Consider the following 19842-nt stretch of genomic DNA (forward strand, 5'->3'; position numbering starts at 1 on the left):
TAACCTTTAACGCACACACATCTCGGCTCAGCTGTGTGTGTGTTTTAACGCACACACATCTCTGCTCAGCCGTGTGTGTGGAGCTCGTGTTGTGGTGTGTGGCGGGAGAGTGAAGACCCAAATGCAGAGAGAGGCAGGCAGGCAGGAGATGGTGAAACTCAGGGATTTAATAAATGTAAAACGGTAGTACAAGACTGGAAACTCACAAAAATAAACTGACAGGAAAAACATAGGCAGGAGCAATACAGACGCAGGAACGGACACAAAGCACAGGGAGGAAACACAAGGGCATGGCCACAAAAGGATCTGACACAAGACAAAGGGAACACAGAGGCTAAATACATGAGGTAATTAACAAATGAGGGACAGGTGATACAACAGGTGAAACACATCAGGGCGGGGCAGGACAATCAACAAAGGCGGGAAAACACCAAAAGTAAAGCTAGACATGACAAGACAGAAAGCAGACTATCAAAATAAAACAGGAAACGAAACAGGAACACAGACAGAAAACATGAGGACAACTAAACACAGAAACGTGACACAACACAGGACACAGTCAAGAGGGGATAAACACAATAAACAGGGAGAAAACTAAACAGAAATCTACAAAACCGGATACAGACAACAGAAATGAACCAACAGGTAACAGAAACTGAACAAAATGCAAAGCAAAACACTGAAACCATAACAGCTCGGGCATCGCTGTAGGCTACAGAATCCCGGCATGTGAATAGAGATGTAAATACAGGGGGCTGGGTTTTTGCTCTAAATGCTTGAAATGATAAATAACAGAACATTTTTCCTCTTTACATTTTGTGAATTCATGATTATTCTGGGGGCCAGACTAAAAGCTTTGGCGGAGGGCCAGTTGACGTTGGCTGCTCTACAGCGATACTAGCGGCTGGCTGACCAAATCGCTCTTCCTGCAACGTGAACGGGGGTAAACACGGAGGATTTGAATGGAACTTATGTATCGATACTCGTGGCATAAAAATCTATACTTTCTTGGGGGGAAAAATATCGATTTATATCGCAGAATCAATAAAATTGCTCAGCCTTAAAAAGCTGAGTGGATGGATAGTGAAAGTTGCCAGTTTGTCAATATATAACCTATTGTCTTATTACCATCTCTGTGAAATCCTCCTCAGCATCAAACTGCAACATGTTGCAGGAAACACAGAGATCTTCCACACCATCTTAAATGAAAAACGAAAATACTTCAACACAAGCAATGTTAATTTAAAGAAATTTGCTGCAAGACTTTAGCACAATTTATCCTAAATATAGTCTCTTGTCAAAGGACAAGTCAGACATGGATAATTAATGGATACCTTTGCATTCCAGAAGAGTGGCTGCAATTTTGACTCTTGCGGCTGAGACCTCCTCTGTGTCTGTTTGAGCAACGCAGATACTTCTACCTTGGAGAATGAGCTCTGCAAACTACAACGAGTCAGTGTAGGTGTAAAGTAACACACATTCACCCCAATTACATATATCAATAATATCCATACCATCAAAATTAAGACTCCACAACTAGAGCTGTCCTGCTGCAGATTGTGTTTTGCAGTTTGGATCGTCCACGGGCCATCCATCCATCCATCTTCGTCCGCTTATCCGGTGTCGGGTCGCGGGGGGAGCAGCTCCAGCAGGGGACCCCAAACTTCCCTTTCCCGAGCAACATTAACCAGCTCCGACTGGGGATCGAGGCGTTCCCAGGCCAGGTTGGAGATATAATCCCTCCACCTAGTCCTGGGTCTTCCCCGAGGCCTCCTCCCAGCTGGACGTGCCTGGAACACCTCCCTAGGGAGGCGCCCAGGGGGCATCCTTACCAGATGCCCGAACCACCTCAACTGGCTCCTTTCGACGCAAAGGAGCAGCGGCTCTACTCCGAGCTCCTCACGGATGACTGAGCTTCTCACCCTATCTCTAAGGGAGACGCCAGCCACCCTCCTGAGGAAACCCATTTCGCCGCTTGTACCCTGGATCTCGTTCTTTCGGTCATGACCCAGCCTTCATGACCATAGGTGAGGGTAGGAACGAAAACTGACCGGTAGATCGAGAGCTTTGCCTTCTGGCTCAGCTCTCTTTTTCACAACGGTGCGATAGATTGAATGCAATACCGCACCCGCTGCGCCCGATTCTCCGACCAATCTCCCGCTCCATTGTCCCCTCACTCGCGAACAAAACCCCAAGGTACTTGAACTCCTTCACTTGGGGTAAGGACTCATTCCCTACCTGGAGAAGGCATTCCATCGGTTTCCTGCTGAGAACCATGGCCTCCGATTTAGAGGTGCTGATCCTCATCCCAACCGCTTCACACTCGGTTGCGAACCGATCCAGTGAGTGCTGAAGGTCGCAGGCCGATGATGCCATCAGGACCACATCATCTGCAAAGAGCAGCGATGAGATCCCCAGCCCACCAAACTGCAACCCTCCCCACCCCGACTACGCCTCGATATCCTGTCCATAAATATTACAAACAGGATTGGTGACAAAGCGCAGCCCTGGCGGAGGCCAACCCTCACCTGAAACGAGTCCGACTTACTACCGAGAACCCGGACACAGCTCTCACTTTGGTCATACAGAGATTGGATGGCCCTGGAGAGACCCCCTCACCCCATACTCCCGCAGCACCTCCCACAGTATCTCCCGGGGACCCGGTCATACGCCTTCTCCAAATCCACAAAACACATGTAGACCGGTTGGGCATACTCCCAGGCTCCCTCCAGGATCCTTGCGAGAGTGAAGAGCTGGTCCGTTGTTCCACGACCAGGACGGAATCCGCATTGTTCCTCCTCAACCCGAGGTTCGACTATCGGCCGAACCCTCCTTTCCAGCACCTTGGAGTAGACTTTACCAGGGAGGCTGAGAAGTGTGATACCCCTATAATTGGCACACACCCTCTGGTCCCCCCTTTTAAAAAGAGGAACCACCACCCCAGTCTGCCACTCCTTTGGCACCGTCCCAGACTTCCACGCAATGTTGAAGAGGCGTGTCAACCAGGACAACCCCTCCACACCCAGAGCCTTGAGCATTTCTGGACGGATCTCATCAATCCCGGGGCTTTGCCACTGTGTAGTTGTTTGACTACATCAGTGACTTCCGCCTGGGAAATCGGCGACAATCCCCGTTATCCTCCAGCTCTGCCTCTAACATAGAGGGCGATTAGTCGGATTCAGGAGTTCCTCAAAGTGCTCCCTCCACCGCCCTATTACCTCCTCAGTGGAGGTCAACAGTGTCCCATCCTTACTGTACACAGCTTGGATGGTTCCCCTTCCCCCTCCTGAGGTGGCGAACAGTTTTCCAGAAACACTTTGGTGCCGACCGAAAGTCCTTCTCCATGTCTTCTCCAAACTTCTCCCACACCCGCTGCTTTGCCTCTTTCACGGCAGAGGCTGCAGCCCTTCGGGCCCTTCGGTACCCTGCAACTGCCTCCGGAGTCCTCCGAGATAACATATCCCGGAAGGACTCCTTCTTCAGTCGGACGGCTTCCCTGACCACTGGTGTCCACCACGGTGTTCGTGGGTTACCGCCCCTTGAGGCACTTAAGATCCTAAGACCACAGCTCCTCGCCGCAGCTTCAGCAATGGAAACTTTGAACATTGTCCACTCGGGTTCAATGCCCCCAGCCTCCACAGGGATGCACGAAAAGCTCCGCCCGGAGGTGTGAGTTGAAAGTCTGTCGGACAGGGCCTCCTCCAGACGTTCCCAATTTACCCGCACTACACGTTTGGGCTTACCAGGTCTGTCCAGAGTCTTCCCCACCCCTGACCCAACTCACCACCAGATGGTGATCGGTTGACAGCTCTGCCCCTCTCTTCACCCGAGTGTCCAAAACATACGGCCTCAGATCAGATGAAACGATTATGAAATCGATCATTGACCTTCGGCCTAGGGTGCTCTGGTACCAGGTACACTTATGAGCATCCCTATGTTCGAACATGGTGTTCGTTATAGACAATCCATGACTAGCACAGAAGTCCAACAACAAACAACCACTCTGGTTTAGATCAGGGAGGCCGTTCCTCCCAATCACGCCTCTCCAGGTGTCTCCATCATTGCCCACGTGTGCGTTGAAGTCCCCCAGCAGAACAATGGAGTCCCCCACTGGAGCCCCATGCAGGACTCCAGTCAAGGTCTCCAAGAAGGCCGAATACTCCGAACTCCTGTTTGGTGCATATGCACAAACAACAGTCAGAGTTTTCCCCCACAACCCGCAGGCGAGGGAGGCGACCCTCTCGTCCACCGGGTAAACTCCAACACAGCGGCGCCAGCCGGGGCTTGTGAGTATCCCCACACCCGCCCGGGCCTCACACCCTGGGCAACTCCGGAGAAGAAAAGAGTCCAACCCCTATCCAGGAGTATGGTTCCAGAACCGAGACTGTGCGTAGAGGTAAGCCCCACCAGATCTAACCGGTAGCGCTCCACCTCCCGCACCAGTTCCGGCTCCTTCCCCCACAGAGAGGTGACGTTCCACGTCCCCAGAGCCAGCGTCTGCCGCCCGGGTCTGGTCCGTCGAGGCCCCTGACCTTCACTGCCACCCATGTGGCATCGCACCCGACCCCAACGGTTCCTCCCACAGGTGGTGGGCCCATGGGCTGGAGAGATGGGAGCCACGTAGCTTGTTCGGGCTGTGCCCAGCCGGGCTCCGTGGCAAACCCGGCCACCAGGCGCTCGCCGACGAGCTCGCCGTCTGGGCCTGGCTCCAGACGGGGGCCCCGGGCTTCCTCCGGGCAGGGTCACTCCATCTCTACCTTGCTTCTTCATTGGGGTTTTTGAACCATTCTTTGTCTGGCCCCTCACCTGAGACCACTTTGCCTTGGGAGACCCTACCAGGAGCACAAAGCTCCAGACAACACAGCCCTCAGGTTCACAGAGACACACAAACCTCTCCACCACGATAAGGTGATGGTTCACGGAGAAGTCCACGGGCCTTCACTGACATTTCTTGTCTTCCAAAAATTTCTGTTATTGTACAAGTCATTAGTTCAGAAACATATTCAAGTACATAAGTCTAAAAAAACAGTAAGAAAGGCTTGTTTTACATCACCTCCAATTCCGAAGAATTTTTCTCTGGTACATATTTTCATCACAAAGACGGATTTTTCATCCATTTTGACAATCTGTTGAAATTTTAAAAAATGTATTAGTTAATCCTAAAACAATCCATAAATATTTTATAGACACACCAAACTACCAATAAAGTTTGTGGTAAATATAGAATCAAGAAAAGTACCACTAAAATCCAGTGACCTCCAACGTTTACAGGACAAATCGAAGTTGAGGCTGTGGGTAACTTCATCTGATAATAAAAGAGAGCACTTAATATCCAAAGTTCCAACATGCATGTGTATAAGGTTACATAGTCTGTAATAAAACCATATTACCTTTTTTTTCTTTTTTTTTTTTTCACATTACTTTTTTTATTGTTTTATACAGTTTTTAATGGAACACCAAAGAACAGAACAAACAGGTCACTAGGGGTATAACATACAATTATTCTGTTCATAAACTGTTAGTCAAATCAGGGGTTACTCTCCCAATTGTCTCAGAGGAGTGAGAGGAGTGAGAAATGACTTGTCCTTTTCCTTTTTATCCTTCCTTTATAATAGTATCATGAGAACAAATGTAATTGTCCCCTCAGGTCAACAAAAGGTTCAAGGTCCCATCACACAACACAAAAAACCAGAATGTCTTCACTGGACAAATACTCCACATAAAAAAAAATAAAAAAAATAAAAAAAGGGGACAGAAAAGAAAAAACTTCTCAATACAACATTACCAGTAAAATGCAAATGAGAAAATAAGTACAATAAAATAAAAATAATTTGCAACACACTCATAATATCTCCTTATGCTCATTCCCTACTCCTATACATTAGCCATTTTGACCAGTACTTGTAGAATTTATCCATGTTTAATCGTAACGAGAAGGTCAACTTTTCCAGATCACATCTCATCTTTTGTTGGTGGACTCTCCTGCAATCATTTCTTAGTTATTGTTTTTTTACTCGCAACTAATAATAAATTAAGTAGGTATTTGTCTTGAATATTGAGATCAGTTGGTGTATTTCCTAAATATATAGTACTGAAACTGTACTCCGTCTTGAATCCCAATATCAATTTTATTTCAGTGAATATCTCGAACCAAAAAGGCTGAATCGTTGAACATTTCCAGAATATGTGAAGGTAATCTGCCATAGAAGTATTACATTGTCTCTAACAGAATGCAGATTCTTGTTTACCATTCTGTAAATATTTTCTTTTGGGAGTGATAAAAAATCTTATGATATTCTTCCATGAGAATTCTCTCCATTGACCTGAACAGGTGGTAGTATACTGTGTTTTACAAATGTTTAACCACTCTTCATCAGATAAAATTATGTTCGCTTTCTTCTCCCATTTATCTTTAACATATAGTGTGGAGTGATATTGTATACTTGAATATATTCTTGATACCAGTTTCTTATGAGTCCCACTCTTATACGCATCAATAAAAATATTGATCATCTTCATTTCGATGTTATCGTTATTTTTTATATTTTTATTATAATGGTTCCTAAGCTGTAAACATCTAAAGAAATCTTGTTTTTCTAAAATATAGGTGCCAGTAAGATGTTGGAAGCTCTTTAAACCTGTGTTGGTTGAGATTGTACAATACAATGTAATGCCTTTCAACGCAAAACCATATTATCTTTTGAACAACTCTGAAACGGCCATGATGAAAGACAGAGGACCCAAGTACAGCGCCCAAACAATGCACAGGTATCTGTAACAGTATTGGTATGTTAAAATCCAATATTTCTAACAACAGAATGAAAACACAGATAAGGAGTGAAATTTCATTTATTACCTTGGCTAATTTCATAATGCAGTGCAGGTATGCATCAATGATGTGTGTAAACAAAAAAAGTTGTTAGTAATTTAATTTGATACAGCACTGAAACATTAAACTTGTATATCACATGGATGTACTTTCACCTCATCTGAAAGCCACCGTGTCCCGATAGTGTTCTTAAAGAAGCATCATAAATTTTGTATGGTTCCACGACCGCTTCCACTTGTCCTGTATCTTTAGAAGACCAAAGTTTTTGGACTGCAACACAGAACATTTCAAATTAGTGTTGTTAATATTTAGATGAAAAACTGTTACATAAACATTTTCAACAAAGAACACATGCAACCATGACCAGGAACGGGTCATGGGAGAAACATGCAACTTGATGACCAACGACCAACAGGTCGGAACTAACTTATGAGATTCTATTGCACCTTGTTCTTGAGCACTACTCCAAACAGGTACCAGAGAGCTGGCTTGAGCTGGGACCTGAGAGCTGGCACTACTTTTTTTATAAGGTTTCAGGTGATTGATGTTATATTTTGTTTTAAGACAGACACCCTGTGGTGTTTTTAAAGTTGCTGTCTTTCCGGAAATCTCCTTAATTGTGTAGGTTCCAGTGTAGTCTGCTTCCATTCTCCCTTCTTTCCTGCTTCTCTTTCTCATGTTCAGTAAGAATACTTCATCTCCCTCTTGAAACTCCACATTTCTGTACTTTTTCTGAACTCGTTTTGCAAATGCCTCTGTCATTTTTTTTGTGACCGTGCAATATTCTCCTCAACCTTTTCTCTTGTGCTCTCTTGCATTCTCTGACTGTCCCTGAGAAATTCACTACAGTCTTCAGGGAGTATTATTGTTGAAAGCTACAACAAAATAGATAATGACTTGTACATTTCATAGTATAGACTTTTACACTAAATTCATCTACAATAAAATATTAAACATGTTTCCAATAAATAGCTTCATGGGCAATATATCTGCATTTATATATTACTACTGCATCTAATGGATATATGTGGGATCTGTGAGTTACAGGAAAATATATTGTGGTTGGGGTATTCAGAAAACCTGAGCAAGAAGAAAGAGGAGCAATGGCACCTTTTGGGGTAATATGCTATGCAACCTCAAATCATACTGGTTTATAGGGCTGTCACTTTTGTGAAAAAATTCTGTTTGATTTTTGAGACAGAAGTGTTCATTGAATTGATTGTAAAATCGATTTTCCATGTCTAAAGACGTTTCCATTTTAAACGCCAAATATGGGCAAATCTACAGACAACTAACAGGCATTAGGACGAACCTAAAGACGGCGCTTGTGACGCGCACAAGTCAGCAATATTCATGATGATTTATTGCCGTGAAGTTTCGTGCACAATGACAAACAGGAGTGCAACATTCTAGAAAAACAATAAGCAGAGTGGAATACCATAACATCAATGAAAAACATTACTGCTGTCAACATGGCTGTGTTTACAATTAGAAATGTCAAACAAATTTTGCCTACGTAGGCGATTGTAGCCCGAATCTGTATCTGTATGCATGAGACTGAATACCGGCAGAATTCACACTTTTGTAGTAAAAAGAGAAACATTATGCAGAAGTATAATTTGCTGTTATTTGTGTTTGTCAGAGCCTGCAGTTGCTGTGTGATACGTGTTCGCTGAAGGCGTATCGTGACGAGCTGGACGTGCTCCGAGAAAAGACCGTTAAAATCAATTCCCTATTTTTGTTTTCAAAACTTGTGTTGGTTTGTCCGATCGATTGTGCAATCGATTTTCAAACGTAAAATGACAGCCCTACTGGTTTAACCTATATTATCTAAGCTTATCTGTTAAAATGTTTGGTCACTTGATGTTTGGCCCTAACAGAAAGCCATTTTCAAGAAAAAGACAGAAAAGAAACCTACCGGCAGTTCAACAGGCACTTCTAATGGAAATCTAGCTTCTCGCCCATACATTAAAAGAAATGGTGAGAATTTTGTTGTGGTTTTTATCTTGGATCTCAGTGAAAAAAAGACTTGCATCTAGGTACTGGTCCCAGTCACCCTGCTGATCATTAACAAGCTTTTTAAGTGCCTTAGAAAAATTATTTTTAGAATTATTTCTAAAAGAAGGTATTTCAAGACAGAAACTACCAACTTTCAATACACTCTGGTAATAATGATCAGAAGACCTACCAAATAAACAAAACCCTGAAAATAAACGCAAGAATAATGAATGCTTACCGTTTGATGTTATCATTGGTTTTCTCATCAAGCCCATTTGTTTGGGGATGGTAAGCAGCCGTAACACTCCTCTCAATAGAGAGCAGCTCACAAGCTGTTGATCTAAAATAAAAAAAATTAAAAATCAGAACATTATTTTCATTTGGTTTATAGTACTTCTGTCAAATATTTCAATCAATAAATCTTTATTTGTTGAGCACCAAATCACAAATGACATCATCAGAACAAAATGCATAAAGTGCTTACTTGATTGACAAACTACCGTCCTTGGTCTGACAGTATGCCCTTAGGGCAGCCATGTCTATAAATGACTGTACAAAGGTTTTTGGCTACTTCCAATGCAGACTTTGTCTTTTGAGGAAAGGCCTCCACCCACTTGGAAAAATAGTCAGTGACTGTCAATATATACTGATACCCAGTAGATGTTTTTTGGAGTGGGCCAGTGAGATCAATTCTGATGAGCTCCCAAACAGCAGATACCTATTAGTGATTTGAATGCATAATAGATTAAATAAAATAATGCTTAGCATTGTTAAAATCTAGCCGATTAAAAAAGATGGTAACCTTGATGCAGTCCAGAGTTTGAACTGCATTCAGGGGTGGTCCCACCCGTTGACATTGCGTGAGCTTAGAATTATAAGGTTCTATCTCCGTTTAGGGTAGTTCTGAGATATTGAGCATCAAAGTTTTTACATCCCAGCTGGCAAAACTATTATGTAGTATAATCTACTATTATAGCTCAACAAGACCATCAACCTACAGGTACTTTGAGGATAGAATATCAAAATCCTGGCACATTTGGAAATGGGATTTTTTAAGATGGCCCAAATGGAGATAGAACCTTAAAATTCTGAAAGCTCTGATTCTGTTTGGAATTATAAGGTTCTATCTCCACTTTTACAAATAAAACCCCACATTTCAAAGAATAAATGTATATAACCATTGATTTTAATCAATTTATATATTTATTATACAAGCACACAGCTTGTAGTATATAATATAATATATAATAGTATAGTATACATCAAAGCCAAGCAAGTTTGTAAGAAAAAAAAATATTTTTATTTTTAAAGAACATGGACATGGAAAAATTACAGCTAAAGAAAAATGTTTTCTTCACATATAACACTTCACTCCTCTGTACTGTAAAAGATTTAGGAAGCATATTACATACATTAAAAACGGTTCATTTAGTAGATTAAAACATACAAAATATTGTGTAACATCATGAAAGTTATGTTTTCATCCCTTTCCACCACTCTGTGCTCTGAAACATTTAAAAACAGTGTTCATTTATTTCATTAAAAACATTCTAAACACACTTCTAATCAATAAAGTATTGTTGTAATTCATTAGATTCTTTTTTAAATCCTCCACCCTTGACATCCCCTCCTTTCCACCCGTACACACACTGTTACTAAACATCATTAAACACTTTTTAAAAACACATTGTTCATTTATTTTATAAGCTAGTGTTAAACTATGAGACACTTTGAGAACAAACTGTGAGACACTTTTATTATTTATTATTCTGTATGTCTGTTTTGACATAATGATCTGTTTTGTTTTGTTATGTTGTCATGACTCTTTCCAACCCTCCAACCTTCTATCTATTTAGATATCACTTTCTAAATACTGCCTTGTAGTATGCTTTGTCAACGGCAGGCATGTACTTGAACATGGATAAAAGGTCTGACTTCTTTGCCTCTGCGATTGTGTTTTTGTTGTTGAGCAACTTTGGCTTGGGCAGCAAGAGAGACGTTGGCATGTTAGCCCTGGTTTTGGCACTTGAGCCCCTAACATCCACCTGTATAAGAGGCTAAGCATGGGAGGTACTGTACTGCACACTGAACAGATTTTGAGAAAATGTTAATTACCTGCTTGTACTGGAAATGTTTTGAACATGACTGAAAGTCTTTGAAATCTGTATCTTTCATCTGGATGACAGTGTAAGGATTAGTTCTGTTTGCTCTCAGAAGGACACGCAAGAACGACAGTGGGCTATAAAACTCTGAGCTTGCCATTGCCTTTTCAATTTTGCTATGCATGTTGTCTACTTCTTGGACAGCCGAGTGGCCAGGCGTAGAATATTTCATTGTGATCTTTTTAATTTTGGTATTTCTTGACAAGAACTCAACGATTGCAAAAGACATAATGGAATTTCTATTTTGTGGCACACATCTGTCACTCCATGTGACTATCTCAGTTACCTCAGGATGGTCTTGAACAACTCTTTCAAGGATTTTGACTATGGCACTTGTCATGTCATTCCCTCCTCTACCTGACATGGTCTCCGTCCACACAGCAAATACCCTTTCTTAGTAAGTGAGCTGTGGGCAGTCATATTATATAGATTCATCTTCCTTTTATAAAAGAATGAACTAACCTCAGCTCGTGGACACGAGTATGGGTGGGAGATATTGACAAAAATGAATATCTCGATATTTTTTTTAATATCTTGATATCGATATTCAGACGATATTTTTGAAATCCTTCTAGAAGTTAAAAGAAGCCCTGCTCGGAGGCTATTTTGGTGGTTCTCTTGGGAAAATGTACAAGCAAGATGAAATCATAACAATAAACAAAGGGCTCTGTTCTGTAACATATTGCACACAACCATGTCCTTATTGGAAGCAGTCCTGGAGATGAGACAGGGCCAGGTCAGACTAGGTTCTGATAGTCCTTCTACTTGGCTGTATAGTCCTTCTGACTGGGATGTATGCTGGGATCAGGAGTTGGATGTGGTCTGACTGGCCCAGGTGAGGGAGAGGTGCAGTTCTGTGTGCTTTTTTGATGTTAGAGTATACATGGTCTAGTGTGTTCTTTCCTCTAGTAACACAATCTACATGCTGGGAGAAAGCTGGAGGGGAACAGACTTTAAAGATGCCTTGTTAAAGTCCCCTGTATCCCGTATCCAGGTGATCGTGCTGCAGTTTGTTCACTATGGTTAGCAGTGAACCAAACTTGTGCTAACGTTAGCATCGGGGGCTATGTAGACGGCAGTGTGCTGTTTTCATAGTAAATAAAATGGTCAGTATATTACCGACAGGGCTCCAGGTCAGGTGAGCCGTACTGGGCAACGATCCTGCAGTTAGTACTCCATTCATTGTGCACAACAATGCAGTCCTCTGCCTCTGGTCGTGCCGGAGTTATTTTCTCATTCTGCCGGTAGCTAGCTAGCTCGGCGTGCTAGCGCCAACAACAACCTGGAGGGCTCGGTCAGGCTATATCCTCCGGGATGTTATGAGCCGCCTGGAAGGTTCTCGTAACGGCTGTGTTGTATCGTGGTCCTGTAGTGATTAGTTCAGTGTGTTGTATCGTGGTCCTGTATTGATTAGTTCAGTGTGTTGTATCGTGGTCCTGTATTGATTAGTTCAGTGTGTTGTATCCTGGTCCTGTATTGATTAGTTCAGTGTGTTGTATCGTGGTCCTGTATTGATTAGTTCAGTGTGTTGTATCGTGGTCCTGTAGGGATTAGTTCAGTGTGTTGTATCGTGGTCCTGTATTGATTAGTTCAGTGTGTTGTATCGTGGTCCTGTATTGATTAGTTCAGTGTGTAGTATTGTGGTCCTGTATTGATTAGTTCAGTGTGTTGTATCGTGGTCCTGTAGTGATTAGTTCAGTGTGTTGTATCGTGGTCCTGTAGTGATTAGTTCAGTGTGTTGTATCGTGGTCCTGTATTGATTGTGTGTTGTATCGTGGTCCTGTATTGATTAGTTCAGTGTGTTGTATCGTGGTCCTGTAGTGATTAGTTCAGTGTGTTGTATCGTGGTCCTGTAGTGATTAGTTCAGTGTGTTGTATCGTGGTCCTGTATTGATTAGTTCAGTGTGTTGTATCGTGGTCCTGTATTGATTAGTTCTTTATTGATTAGTTCAGTGTGTCGTATCGTGGTCCTGTATTGATTAGTTCAGTGTGTTGTATCGTGGTCCTGTATTGATTAGTTCAGTGTGTTGTATCGTGGTCCTGTAGTGATTAGTTCAGTGTGGCTGTACGTACTTGTATAAATATACACCGACAGGAGAGCCGCTGCACAATCGCGCACCGCCATCTTTGTTGACATGAGTGAACGTCATAACACACAGGTAAGAACTAGTAGCAGCTTACTCTCGTGCGGGATGATCGTGATTTTGTACAAAAAATACAGTCAAACAAACCCTAAAATCGCTACATATAATTGTTTAGAAGGTTATAGTGTGCGTTATTTGTTTTCTCTTTAACTTCCTTCAGCTCTTTTCATGTTTGGGGGGTCGGATTGTACAAATTATGAAATATTCGATATCCCAATTTTGCATATCGTCCAGACAACAATTTGGATATTATCGTCTAAATGACATATCGCCCACCTCTAGACACGAGATGACATTTTCTAAATCAAAACAGACCGTAAGGTGCTGTTTATCATCTCTATCTCTTTGGCGCTCTTGGCGCATGGCATTTTTTTCATATACATGTTTATTGTGTGCATCTTCTTGGTGCTGGTTTAACAATCCCTGTTTTTGTGCTGCTTCATGTGCCTCACATTCATCACACCTGTCTGATTTGGGGACATGAAAACCAAGATTAAACTCTGTGTTAAATATAAATCTATAGTAAGACATTTTCACTGGTGTTTCATGTACAGCACATTTGATTTGATAGAGATCATACATCTTGGCCACATTTAGAGTTGGCTCCAGATATTGCTTTTGGGTGCGGGCACGACAGTAGTGTGAATCGACGACAGGGAAAGACCTAATGTGCTCCATCACCTTCTCTTTTTTGTCCTCATCTATGTGTTTTTTTTCATCTGACTTTGGCATGCCAGCCTGGCTTCTGTTTTGTTTTCTGACTTATTGAAAGAGTACCTAGAAAAAAAGGCTTGCATACTCTGACTTTCTGTCCCTCTCCTATATCATGAAAATATTTGAATGAGTGTGTACGACGTGAGTTGCCGCCACAACCACGTTGTCTCTCTTTGACATGGCACTCAGTTGTCATCATAATGTAGTCATATTTCCTGTCCTGATTCAGCCTGTAGTACTCTTCAAAACACCTCTGCCTTTCACCATAAGTGACTTTCCTGGCACAGTTAAATTTACAGGACACGGTGCAGTCTTTAAATGTTTTAATCTGTTTGGCTGGCACTGTCTCTTTAGACGTGTTCATGTGTTCTTTACCCTCTTGATAAAGCCTCTTTCTACATACTGACTTCCATGATGATGGAGTGCAGACCCTTTTCCGACTCTTCCCTTGCTCTGGTCTCTGCTGTATCCATACTGCTGGTGTCTCTGTTGTTATCGGCCTATGTGTCTCTGCTGCCCTGGCCCTGGGTGTCTCTACTGCCCAGGCCCTAGGTGTCTCTGCTGCCCTGGGTGTCTCTGCTGCCCTGGCCCTGGGTGTCTCTTCTACTGTCCCTATCGCTGCTGCTCTGGGGGTCTCTGCCTCTCCTGGCATGGCTGCAAAAAGTAATACATCTGAGCATCACAATATAATTTACAGGAAAGTAACTAATGGTGAGACATACATTTTGTAGAATACTATCATCTATACCAGGACAATCTGCATGGCTTAACTGGTACCGGCTTAACATGAATAAAGATTAGACAATGGGACCCACTGAGGCACTTTTCGAACTACTACCATCATTTTCCTTACAAAGACTCAACAGGATAAACAGTCAAATAGGCCTTGTGAATAATGTACTTCTTAGTGTACACACAGCCAGTGGCATGTTTGCCTACATAGTAGTGTCTGAAAACATCTGTGGAACTTGAGCATTCACTGCCCATCAAACCTGCAAAAACATAACCCCAGCAGTAGCCAAGAGAAGCTAAAGATTCTTTATTATTACATGATCCAATATAATAATGTGTCAGTTTATCATTTTGCTTTATGACACTGAGAACATAGTTTGGGTATTGTACAAAGAAAGGCACGGTAAATACAACAGAAAGTCCACCCATCTATAGAAGTACCCACCACTAGATTCTGCTGTCCTCTTTGCCACAATTCACTCCCTTTGGATGACTTTCACCATTATCATCATTTCTGTAACAAAAAACAATTTAATTATTATCCTGATATAAATGGGGCAACTTTTATCAAGACACCAATAATCTAGCAAGCTTAAAAAGCTAGTTAGCTTGCATTTATGGAAGGGGAGTAAGTGAGAAATTGGCGCTAAATTAGGCTGCAGTCATCAAGACACCAATAATCTAGCAAGCTTAAAAAGCTAGCAGCTTGCATTTATGGAAGGGGAGTAAAGTTAAAAATTGGTGTTATGTTAGCTGCAGTTGCACATCTACAAAGATGTTTATTTGTCACATACATAGATTTACAGGTGCAAAACTGTAAGCGAGCTGTTGGTGAGCTAGTAAGTTAATGCTAACGTTCGTTAGCAAGCTAATGCTAACATTCGCTAGCAAGCTAATGCTAACGTTTGCTAATGCTAAACTAGCTAGCTAGCTTGGCAAACAAGCTGGTTTACATTAGCTAGCTAATGATATGTGCTTCAACTTACCGATCTCTTCCAGTGGCGTCTACACATTTACGCCTTTTGGGCGCCATCGCCGGTTTCAAATGTCCAGGCTAATGTCCTGCCCTTAGCTCTGTGTCCAGGCTACAGAGCTAAGAGGTGGGTTTTGATTGGTCCGTCCGTGTTCATTCAGGGTTTTGATTGGATATTGAATCTACTGGAGATAGAACCTTATAATCCCAACTTGGTTTATGTTTTGTGAGATAGAACCTTTTTATTTTATTAATAACTAACAAAATATTTTTTTACAAAAATAAAACCACACAGGCATTAATAAACACCTAATGGATCAGATTATGTCTAAAACTCAATTTCGACCAAAAGTGGAGATAGAACATTATAATTCTAAACTCACGATTGGTCACATTCAGATATCTTGAAAAAAATAAAAAGCTTGAATTACAAACAGTAAGTTTCACATAGATATTAATATGTAGATATAGACGTATAAAAATACAAATTTTGGCTTATGGATGAACAGATAAACTACTTACCCATTTGTCAATGTCCACTGTCATGCCATACCAGTAGAACCGTGAACACATGGCAGCTCGTGTTTTTAAGGTTCCTGTATGTCCTCCAATAGGTGAGGCATGGAATTCTTTAAATAAATTCATAGCCTCCTCCTTTGTCTTTATGACTCTTCTGTGACTGCCAAATAGTAGTTCTCCATCTTTAAGGAATATTGATATAACCAATAATAATACAAAATATGAACACGTGCATATTCCTGTCAGTATTATAGACGTATTTTGATGGTAAATACTGACCGTGAATCCTGAATTTCGAGGAGTATTTCCTTAGGCTTTGCTTCTGCCCTTTATTTAACTCTGCAGGGTATGAACTCTTTAAAAGGTAAATGAAAATGTCCCCCCACTTATTTTCCATGGTTAAACTACAGATGCAGAAAAATAAGCATTAATCATTTAAAAGCAAAACATTAGTCGATGTGTTTAATCTCGGTCAGATGGCGCCAAACGCTAGAACCTCGAGTTAACACCAGATTTAACGTTTTAACAGAACATTACGCGACTTTACGACTCCACTTGCTAAAAATAATATATTGAAAACGTCTCTTGTGATTGTACAAGGCATGCAATTAGGTAATGTGTATATAATATTCAATATAATACACCAACACTTACCGCTTGTAATCTGAACCTCGAATTAACAACAGATTTAACGTTTTAACAGGACATTACGCGACTTTACGACTCCACTTGCTAAAAATAATATATTGAAAACGTCTCTTGTGATTGTACAAGGCATGCAATTAGGTAATGTCTATGTAATATTCGATATAATACACCAACACTTACCGAATACACCAACACTTACCGCTTGTAATCTTAGGTATGCTGAAATGATGGTTTGAATTTAATGCATGCGCAATTCCACAAATTTTACTGCTGCGCATGCGCATTAACCGAAGGTATCCCATTCTGATGGGTATGGTGTTCCGTCAGAACACCGGTCTTCAATTTCAACTGATACCCCGCGGCACTGAAGTTCACAAAGGTCACGAAGAAGAGGTTGCAAAATTGGCTCGTAACCACACTTCTGAAGCAATCTGTGTCTGACAAGAACAGCCACATGTATATTTTGAAGACTGGAACGATACTTCAGAGGAATATTTCCAAGAGCAAAGTAGACACTTGAAATTTTGTGAATCTGATTTTTGGATCCTAAACAATTCCAAATTTCAAATTCATCAGTGTATAACTGGAGTCTCAGCTGTGTCTCAGAGCCATCAAAAAAGGCATGCTGTTGAAAAATTAATCCATCTGTTGAGTCTTTTAGTGTTTCCTCATCAAACGTGTCCTCCACAACATAATGAAAAACATCCTCTCTTCTCAGAATATTTTTCAAAACTTTCAAAATGGGAATGTACTGGAAAGTCTCTTTTCTTCCTACTGAGTTGTATCCAAGTAAATACTCGACTGGTTCAATTAACCCAAACTCTCTAACACAGTACCTCTCAAACTGATAGCCTGACACAATAGCATCAAAACACTTCCCAAAGAAGTTGTCTTCAACCAAGGACTTCAAGTTTGAATGATTGTCAATCTTGATATTTGCTTCTTCAAGACAGAACCGTAGGTCTCTAGACTGTTCATTAAAAAGTTCAAGCAGTATTTTCACCTCATGAGTAACAGTATGCCGAACAGTTTTGGGGAGGATGTGCTTTTCTTGAAGTTTTAAACAAAACAATGCAAAATGTCTCTCAATTAGTGATCTGAACCCACATTTTTTTTCAGAAAATTAGATATTTGGTTCTTCAGAATCAAAAGTTTCCTCAAAATCATTAAAAGTAGGTGAGGTGCCTGGAATCTCCTGGTTGTTCTCCAAATCCTCTGCGTTTCTCAAGATTTTGTGAGTCCGAAAAACATGGACACGTAAAGAACTCACTCTTTTGTAACTTTTTTGGCAGCCATTGTGTATGGAAGAAATATTTATTCATAATTCAATTCAATTTAACATTGGATTTTAATTTTCATTTGGCTTTTGAATTTCAATTTAACATTGGATTTTAATTTTCATTTGGCTTTTGAATTTCAATTTAACATTGGATTTTAATTTTCATTTGGCTTTTGAATTTCAATTTAACATTGGATTTTAATTTTCATTTGGCTTTTGAATTTCAATTTCCATTTACGATTGCCTTTTCATTTGGACTTGACACATGTCAATGTAAATGAGGAGGCGTGGCCCAAAGGCCGGTGGGAGGGTCTGAAACGAAAGGGGTGCAGAGGCACCTTATGAACAGCAGGGGGAGCTGACTGCTGGGCAGCACACTGAGGTTGACAGAGCGGTGTATATATATATATATATATATATATATATATATATATATATATATATATATATATATATATATATGAGTAATGTCATGAGGAAGTCCAAACCGAGCGGCTCTACCTGACTGCCTCACGGATGTACTCTGAAACTGTCAAATCCTGCTGCTAGCTATGGCGGCAAAACCAGAGCTAGCTTTATTATTAAGGCAGGCGCTGGAAGTTCTGGATACAGCAACCTCGTCATCGTCGTCGTCGACCACCACCACCACCACCACCCTTAATGCAACTTCAATTCCCACTCCAAGTCATTCTAGAGCATTCACAGTGGCCCGACAAGCTGTTCATGGTAGGAGAATATTGCGTGAAATGTGCATTTTTCATGGCAAAGTCAAGGAAACTGTAAAGCAAAATAAAAAAAGCTTAGAGTGTTGTGGTGTGAAGGTATTTTATTCAATTATCAGTTTTTTCCGCTCAGTTTAGGCTAATATCAAGTTGCTAAAGTTACGTTTAGCTAGCTAGCTAGCTAATTTAGAGAACATTAGCTTAGCTAGCCCACGTGTTAACGTTACATTAACATTCACACTTCTGTTGTAAAACTCTGCTTCATTGAGTCAATCACTGTAGTTTTAATAGTCCATGTTAATCTTACACGTTGAATATTAAAGTAACGTTAAATATATCGTAAATATAAATGATGTGCGTGTGCTAAAACAGTTAAGGTAACGTTACTGCCAGCGGCGGCCGTTGGCTGCGCATTGGCTCACAGGAGTCCTCCTGTGTTGGCCGGTGGGCTGCATGGCCTTACGTTACTCCAGCGATTAGTGTTACACATTACTAGGTTTATCCAATAGGAGGTAGCCATGTTAAACAAGGACAATTTCAGCGCTGTTTTCTCAGCGTTATTCTGCTATTTGAGATACACGGACGCACTTGTTTAGGGTGACGGTTCTCAATAACAAGTGGAACTCATGTGGTCAAAAATCATAAGTGCCTACTAGGTAGGCTACCGATGAGTTCCGGTCGAGATCCAGCAGTAGTTACTGCAACATAAGTGTTTTACTATTTGCTATTTACTGTGTAACTAATGTGCGTGAGCTCAGGTTTTAGTCAAGTCAGTTGACAATAAAAATTATTATTATTTACTGATATATTACTAATTACTGAAATAAAAATATTTTACCTGACATAAGCTAGCATTGGCCTAATATAGTATCAGGACAGTCACTTAACTTTATGTATGTTAAAGAAAGGGAATTAACAATACCTCCTTGTGAAATTTTGTGAAAAGTTTGTAACAGTAAGATATTATATACATTAACTCTGTATCGTTGTGCATCATAACCTAGATGAAGCGTCCAGAGTTTTCGCACCGTACAGAGAGGGCCGACCTGCAGCCAAGAAGAGGCCAGCTCCATGGTCAATCAAACCATCAGCCGCATGCACATACACCCACAAGTTATTTTG

At 41.3% G+C, this 19842-nt stretch overlaps 2 long non-coding RNA genes across 2 annotated transcripts; both read right to left on the reverse strand.

Moving 5' to 3' along the window:
* Nucleotides 1-955: 955 nt before the first annotated feature.
* LOC114566721 (uncharacterized) lies at nucleotides 956-1548 on the reverse strand. Its single transcript, XR_003694092.1, has 3 exons — nucleotides 1515-1548; nucleotides 1335-1443; nucleotides 956-1199 (listed from the first exon to the last, which is right to left on the reverse strand). It is a non-coding gene; the product is annotated as an uncharacterized LOC114566721 (long non-coding RNA).
* A 12879-nt stretch (nucleotides 1549-14427) lies between these two features.
* Nucleotides 14428-15727, reverse strand: LOC114566720 (uncharacterized). Its single transcript, XR_003694091.1, has 3 exons — nucleotides 15566-15727; nucleotides 15025-15093; nucleotides 14428-14501 (listed from the first exon to the last, which is right to left on the reverse strand). It is a non-coding gene; the product is annotated as an uncharacterized LOC114566720 (long non-coding RNA).
* Nucleotides 15728-19842: the final 4115 nt, after the last annotated feature.

Source organism: Perca flavescens, chromosome 13, assembly GCF_004354835.1.
Source record: "Perca flavescens isolate YP-PL-M2 chromosome 13, PFLA_1.0, whole genome shotgun sequence".
NCBI lineage: Eukaryota > Metazoa > Chordata > Actinopteri > Perciformes > Percidae > Perca > Perca flavescens.